Genomic DNA, 7,647 nt, shown 5'->3' on the forward strand with positions numbered 1-7,647 from the left:
ACTCACCAGCATCAAATTGTGATGGTGAACATTGTGTTTAGAGGATAAATTTTCTGTGTTAATCATGTAAAAACAAAGTGTTTTCAGCTTGTTAAAGCCATGAGGAAGTTGCTTCTACCTTGAATGCATCCTTTCAGCTGGCCCCAGAGGGAACACTTCTTGGAACAGTTGGGTTATTCTCTTAGGAAAAGAAAAAAGAATAGGCTATTTGACATCTCAATTCCTCAGCTATTCCTACAAGGTAATGGGTCACAGATTAAACAGGCTAACTGCTCAGCTTTTGTATGAGATGCATGCTTGTGTGGATGGTTGAAGCATCTGCAGGATGTCTGTTACAGGATCAAGCTTAGCCCACACCCGGACACGTTATGGTTTAATTTAGCTTCCCAAAATTGTAACTCCGTGGGTTTTTTCCTTTGTAATCCTTTTGCTAACAATAGCCAGAGCCTTACCTAGAGAACTCTCTCTGGTTTCTTCCTGGCAGATTTCTTTTTACTTAAAAGTCTCTAATTTGCAATAACCAAAATTTAAGTCTGACTGGTAAATCTGTTACTGACTCAGGACCCACAACAGAAGCATTGTTTACCTCGGGATAGGTACCCACACATGAGTCAGCAGTCCCCAGTGGGGAAGCCAGAGGGTCAGACGCGGATCTCTACTACAGACCCGGAACTGTGCTATCGTTGCCACGCCACAGACTTAGTTAGACAACCTCAATCATTATGACCCATCTGCCACCTTCTCTAAAGGATCTCCCAGTTGTTTCATGCAAACCAGTCATTTCTAGGAATAGAAACTGAAACCGATTTGGACTGCAGCCTCTCCCTGTTGTGTGGTTTATATAAGCAGAGCTCATATCTGCCCAGAAAATGTAGATAGCAAGGGCTATTTGTGGACCAACAGCGATAAAGGAACAGTGAAAGTCAAGATCAGTCTGTCCACTCCAAGTGGTCTTTCTCTCTTCAGGCAGTTCTTCCTAGGACTCAGAACTCTAAACTTCACCTCATTTCTTCCTGAACATCCTGAGTCTGAATTCCAGTTCTAGAGCATTCCAAGGCAACTGCCCTTGCTGCAGTGCACAGACTTCTCCTAAGAGGAGAACGTTCCCAGAGGCGCCACTGCCCTCAGATCAAGGTCACCACTGCTGAGGTGAGTGAAGGGTTCTAAGTTCAGCTTGGCCAATAGCCCTACGTGTGTGATAATGTGAAAGGGGGAGCACTGACTCCAGGGCAGGAGAACTTGGGGATTTCACTCAGGGAGCAGGCACAGTAGCATCCTTCTGTGTCATCTTCTGTGCCAAAAGCATCCCAAAGCAGAGAAGCAGCAGCCCTTCCTTCCACCTGCTTGTGTGGACCTAGATGATCTTCTGAAGAAGTTGAGCTTGGAGGAAGACAGCAGGCTGGGATACCCAGATGCTCTTGGAGTCTTTACTGTTCATCATGGAGATAAAATCCCAGATGAGAAACAACCATCCACAGTGTCTGGAAGAGCAGTTGACCCCCTGGCTTTCAGGAATCTGCTGTCAGTCAGTTGTTACTCTGATGGCTCCATCTTTACACTTTCTGTTGTTTCTCTCTTGCAGTTTGCAGACCACTTGGGTTTAACTGTGATATGACTTCAGGAGTTTCTTTTCCTGCTCTGTATATCTGGAGCTCTACAAACCTTTGTATCTGTCTGGATGTGCATTCCTCTCCCTAAATTTGGAGACATTCTTGCTAGGGTTCATCGAGAATATTTTTTATGCCATTGGAATGGAGTTCTTCTCCTTCTCTGTGGATGTGTTTCATGGTGTTGCAAAGGTCACACATAGGCTGCCCATACAGTTGTTTTTTATTTTTATTTTTATGGTCATTCCTGACCAAGTCTTCCCATTCCTCTACATTGTCCTCACTGCTGACATTCCCTCCTCCATTATCATCTGATCGTGAGTCTTTGCTCTGAGCATTTGCTTTAATGCATTTTCATCTCCAGCTTCATTTAAGTCAAGATTTTGCTCAGTATTTCTCATTATTGAATTTCATTTTCATGCCCTGTGTTGACTTGTCTGTAATTCAAATGATTGCTTGAATCTTCTTTCTTTGATTACATTTACATCATCCTTGTGAATTCTTCATCTGAAACTTTATCTAAGTCATTCTCATGAAGACCATTACTCTGGAGTGTTTTGTTTTTGTTTTGTTTTGTTTTGTTTTTTTTTTTGAGAAGACGAGCTGTCTTAGGTTTTCAGATAACCAAGTTTTTGTGTTCATGTATTCTTTGATCACTGGTTAGATTTTCTTTTGTATATATTTACCTCCTTACTTCTTTTATAATGGGAAGCAGTTGGTGGGCTTTGAAGGCTCTGATACATGGGGTGGTCAATAGGGGTCAGGTGAACTTGGATGTCTAGGGCTCAAAGGAAGGAATTCTGACCTCCCTGGGTGAGTAGGTGGGTAGACAGCTGGTAACTCTGACAGGTCAGGCACTGGGTGGCCAAGAGGCCAGGCAGGCACTGGAGCTGGGGGACCTGAAGTCTCTGAGGCATAGGGAATCACCTCATGGGATAGGTAGTGGATATGCAGGAAGGTTGACAGCCACCAGCACTAGTATGTAAGTGTTAATCTCATGAAGCAGGCAGCTGGTCAGGCAGGCTCTGATCAATGTTTGAAGACAATGTCCTACAATGTAACCCTGGCTGGCTTAGGGACATCACTGCAGTGTCCTTAGATAGATGCAGTGAATTACATTCTTTGGAGGATGGTCCCCTCAATGCCCTTGCATCTGACAGTAGTCTTTCTTCCTTTTTTAATTTTAATTTTGTTTAATTTAAATGTTTACTATGAAGCAAGGGTCCTTTAGTTTATCAAAATATAAGAGAATCCTTCTCCCTCTCCTCCCTGCAGTCCCTTCCATACCTCCTATTTCCTTTCAGATGTATGCTCTCTAACTCTTCATTACTATGACATATCTCTTAACAAATAAATACATAAACTCCACTTGTTGCTGTTAGTACAGCTTGTATAGATAGATATACAGAGAGATGATAGATAGATAGATAGATAGATAGATAGATAGATAGATAGATAGATAATAGACAGACAGATAGACAGACAGAAATTAGGGTTGAACATTTGGGATTGAATTATCAACTAGGGAGTTCATTTTTGGGTGAGACTACTTCTGTCCTTCTGCAACTTTTTATACTTGTGACTCTTCATCTAAGTGTGACAACCCACACAATTTCCCACACCCACTTTGGCACATCAACTGTTGGTATCAGTGTTCAGGTCTTGTGTAAAAGGCCATAATGTTGAGGTTTCATGTGTATCTTGGTCATATCCAGAAGACTCAGTCTTGCATTGGACTGTGTGGTCTTCCTATCCTTGTGTCTTCTGCACCCTCCTCCTCAGTGTTTTCTCTCTCTTAGGTTAAGGCTTATGCCATCAAGTGAGGCTGGGCACCGCAAAGTCAGCTGTTCTCTGCTTTGTGACCAGTTGTGCTTTCTGAAGTGATCTCTCACTGCTGTGAAAAGAAGCATCTTTGGTGGTTAGAGAGAGCTCCGTGTACCTGTGAGTAAAGAAAAGTGTTTGGAAAACAGAAATATTCTGGGATAGGAAAGTGGCCATAGTGGGTTCTCCTCTGAGATCTGTGACCTCACTAACAGCAGGTGGTTGGTTAGATTCTCAGTTACCATGCACGATTTCCTTCTTGTTCAGCCAGCCTGATGCACATTTAGACAGGTGTGGATCACCACCAATACATAAATGCCACCCCTGCACCTTTAGTTACCTCAGTGTGATGATCATCACTGTGGCTCACGGAAGTCCTATCTGGGCAGGAATATGGAACATTCTCCTCCCTTGGAAACTCTCATAGCCCCTTCTGATGTTAGGGAAGCTGGGTCTTGAGGAGGAGACTTTGGTTCAGATCCAGCTTGATTTCTATGTGTCCTTTATCTGAAGTGTGCTGTGTCTTCAGGACAGCGCCCTTCAACTTCTGGTGCTCAAGCAAGGGCAACAGCAGGAGTCTGTGCTGTTTGAGGAGTATCCTGGACTCTCCTGACCCACAACTCAAGAGAAGTTTCTCATGTCTGACAATGAAGTTTCTGTTACTTTATGACTCAGATGGGAGGAATTATCAGGCATGTTGCATAACTTCATTTAAAAGATATAAATATGCATATGTTTACGTATATAACTTTAGGTAAATATGAAATAATAAGATTCTCAATGTAGACGTTTTCTGTAAATGTTACTCTTTCCCCAAGTTAATCCCGGTGTTTTCTGGAGTCTCTGAGTAAGTGTGATTTAGAGAAATGTTAGGACCTTACAAATCTGTCAGCATTATGAAAGATGCTTGTCAGAATTCTCCAGGATGTCCCTCTCAGTTCCTGGTGTGGAAGCTGAGATTCTTAGTTGTTTTGATTTCTGACCTAAACACCCGGGAGAACTGAAGACAGTGACGCATAGCACTGAGCATCTGAACACCAGGAGGCAGGGTATCTCTCTGAGTAGTGTGACTTTCATGGAGGCCGTGTCCCTCCTCTTCTATGAGAAGAAAGGGAAATAACGGTTATTTGAACATCTCTTTTCAATTCAGTCTCATCTGTTCCTTGTCTTGTGTCAAGTCTTCATTATAAAATAACCATGTGTTGGGTTTACCCCCGGGAAACCACATAAAGATGGAAAGAGAGAACTCACCCTGCATAGTCCCACCTTACTGAGGCCCAACTCAGAAATTTACCTATTCCTTCTGCCTCTGTCTTTCCCTTTCAGATGCTGGTCAGAGCCTGAGTATGCTTCTAGCCTCCATGACTAACAGTGTGGGCTTCCATATTCCTTTTCCTATGCTACTCCCTCACCTTGTGGCCGCCTGCTGCCCAGTGCTCAGTGGGTGACCTCTGTGCTGCAGCATAGCTCTTGTTCCCTCTCCTTGGTGTTCTCCTCCCTTCCAGGACAGCATGAGATTTACATCTTCTTGTCCTAAGGTGTTCCTTTTCAACTCAATCTTCTGTTTGAGTTCATTCTTGTATTGTTTTATTAGCAAGACTAGGAAGGCTGAAGAGGGAACCCTCACTTCCCAGGTGTCCCATGGTGGCTCCACTAGGACTCATCTCTTAAATTTTAATGCTTGACAGAAACAAACGCACAGAACAAGCCCATTCCTAGGACCCCTCGACTGCATCACTCTGACCTCCACATGCATGCATTTTAAAAGCAATTCCGAGACAGGGGCAGCTAGTTTGACTTACTTTTCACTTTCAAATCTCAACTGTGAGATGCTGTGATCTCTAAGGTCCTGGGGAGATGACAGAACAGGGAAGAGAGTAGAAGTGGTAGAAGGGAAGAAGAAGACCGAGGGTCTTCAAAGGTGGCCACTAAAGCAACAAGAATGTGGGAAAATAAATAATAACCATGCAAAGAACCTGGGGCCTTGAGGACCTACAGTCAAATTACGAAAGGGTTCACATAAGGTTGAGGACCCTGTCAGGAGAAACGTTCCTTCCGGCATGTCCTTCTAGGGTTGACACCATGTATGGGTGTCATTTTAATGAAAAGAACGGAATGGAAAGGAGACACCAAACTGATAATAAAGGTTGCAATGGGTAACATCACAGAGTAAGTGGAGTCTGAATTAGACCAAGAAGTGCAAGGAAATTCCTAGGAGGAAGTGAAGTGTGAGGAAGATGCCTCTTTATAACCAGGTCAGGAGTGAAAGCAGCGACCAAGAGGAGAGAAGAAAGGCAATTCTGGCTCTGATGTGGGACAAGGTATAGGGTCCCTGCTTTACTGAACCAGCCTACAACAAGATGTTGCCCTGCTTTATTAATGATTACGATTTCTCTCCTCTCTGCTTCATTCAGCTTCTACATACAGAGCCATGGCTTGGGCCTCCAGCATTAATGCATTCTTTAATAATTTTAAGAGGGAAAGCCAAATCCTCTCTGAGGAAACCATCACCTTGATTAAAACCCACATCAAGAGCAATAACCTCCAGGAAGCACTTTCTGTAATCAACAATGCACTGAAAGACATCGAGAATGCCCCCCTGAACATTGCTGTGACAGGGGAGACAGGGACTGGGAAGTCCACGTTCATCAATGCCATAAGAGGGGTCGGACAGGAAGATGAAGGTGCAGCCCCCACCGGGGTGACAGAGACAACCATGGCGGAGAACTCCATACCCACATCCAAAGCTTCCCCAGGTGACACTATGGGACCTGCCTGGCATTGGGTCCTCTTCTTTCACACCAGAAAACTACCTAAAAGAAATGAGGTTTCATGAGTATGACTTCTTCATTATCATCTCAGCTTCACGCTTCAAAGAAAATGATGCCCAGCTAGCCAAAGCCATCTCAAGGATGAAAATGAATTTCTACTTTGTCCGAACAAAGATAGATAATGAATTATATAATGAAAAGAAAAGTAAACCCAAGACATTCAATAAGGAGAATGTCCTAAAGAAAATCCGGGAAAGACTGTTCACAGCAACTCAAGGAGGTTCTCTCAGGTGAGCCTCAAATCTTCTTAGTCTCTAACTTTGAAACGTCTGAGTATGACTTCCCAATTCTGGAACAAAAACTCCTAAAGGACCTCCCAGACAAAAACGCTATGTCTTCATGCTATCTTTGAACAGTGTTACCAAGGAGGCCATTAACCTCAAGAGAGATTTCCTAAGCAGAAGGTCTTTCTAGAGGCCCTGAAGAGTGGAGCATGGGCCACCATTCCATTTGTTGCATGATCAGGGATGAGTTAGAGGATCTGGATGAAACATTCAATCAATTCAGGTCTTACTTTGGACTGGATGATGCCTCATTGCAAAAGATTGCTAAAGATTTTAATATATCTGTGAATGAACTGAAGGAACACCTTTCGTTTCCCCGTTTGTTTGCAGAAGATGATGATGTGTCCTTACTAAAAAAAACTACAGAATTATATTGAACGTGTTTCCTTGGGTATTATTGGTGGACTAGGTGGTGCTGTTTATTACTACAAGAAGTCTTACTATCTGCAGAATCTCTTTATTGATACTGCAGCAAATGATGCCATAGCTCTTCTTAATAAAGAAGATCTTTTTGAAAAGAAGGTGGGACCATATATATCTAAGCCCCCGGAATTCTGGGAATGATGGAAAAATGAGGCACAAGGTCCAATCAGTATTTACTTCTGGCCTCGTTTTGGACACTGACACATGACCTTTCCAGAATAACAAACCTTGCCTGTAGAGTGCCAGAATGTTCATCCTTTTCCTCTAAGGGAACCAGAAGATCACTGTTGCAAGTACTCAATTATGCTGGAGTAGTAGAAAAAGAAGAGTCAACAACATTGTACAAATGTGTGAGGAAACCTTGTTTCCATAGTGTGTAAAGCACACATGAAAATATTGATTGGATTTGTGATTTTATGTTCTAATGACTCCTGGATCCCTTTACCCCTGTGTAAGTCTCCACACAGTTCTGCATTCTCAGAGCCGGGTCTGCTTTGTCACTTTGTTTGAGGGCATCTGGTGACCAACACTGTGTAGACAAACTCACCTCCTTAAGAGGTGGGAGCCCCACACAAGACGAGCAAAAGAGGCAGGGACCTGGACCATTAATGAAGCTCCATCTAGGAGTAGCCTGGTTAAAAAAAAAAATAGATGAATTAACATGATCCTCATGGCCCATGG

The 7,647-nt window shown here is 43.2% G+C and overlaps 1 pseudogene; it reads left to right on the forward strand.

Moving 5' to 3' along the window:
* The first annotated feature begins 884 nt into the window (after positions 1-884).
* LOC121456900 lies at positions 885-7,167 on the forward strand (annotated as a pseudogene).
* Positions 7,168-7,647: the final 480 nt, after the last annotated feature.

This window comes from Microtus oregoni, unplaced genomic scaffold (assembly GCF_018167655.1).
Source record: "Microtus oregoni isolate MIOR12 unplaced genomic scaffold, Mior012 000015F_ref0000493, whole genome shotgun sequence".
NCBI lineage: Eukaryota > Metazoa > Chordata > Mammalia > Rodentia > Cricetidae > Microtus > Microtus oregoni.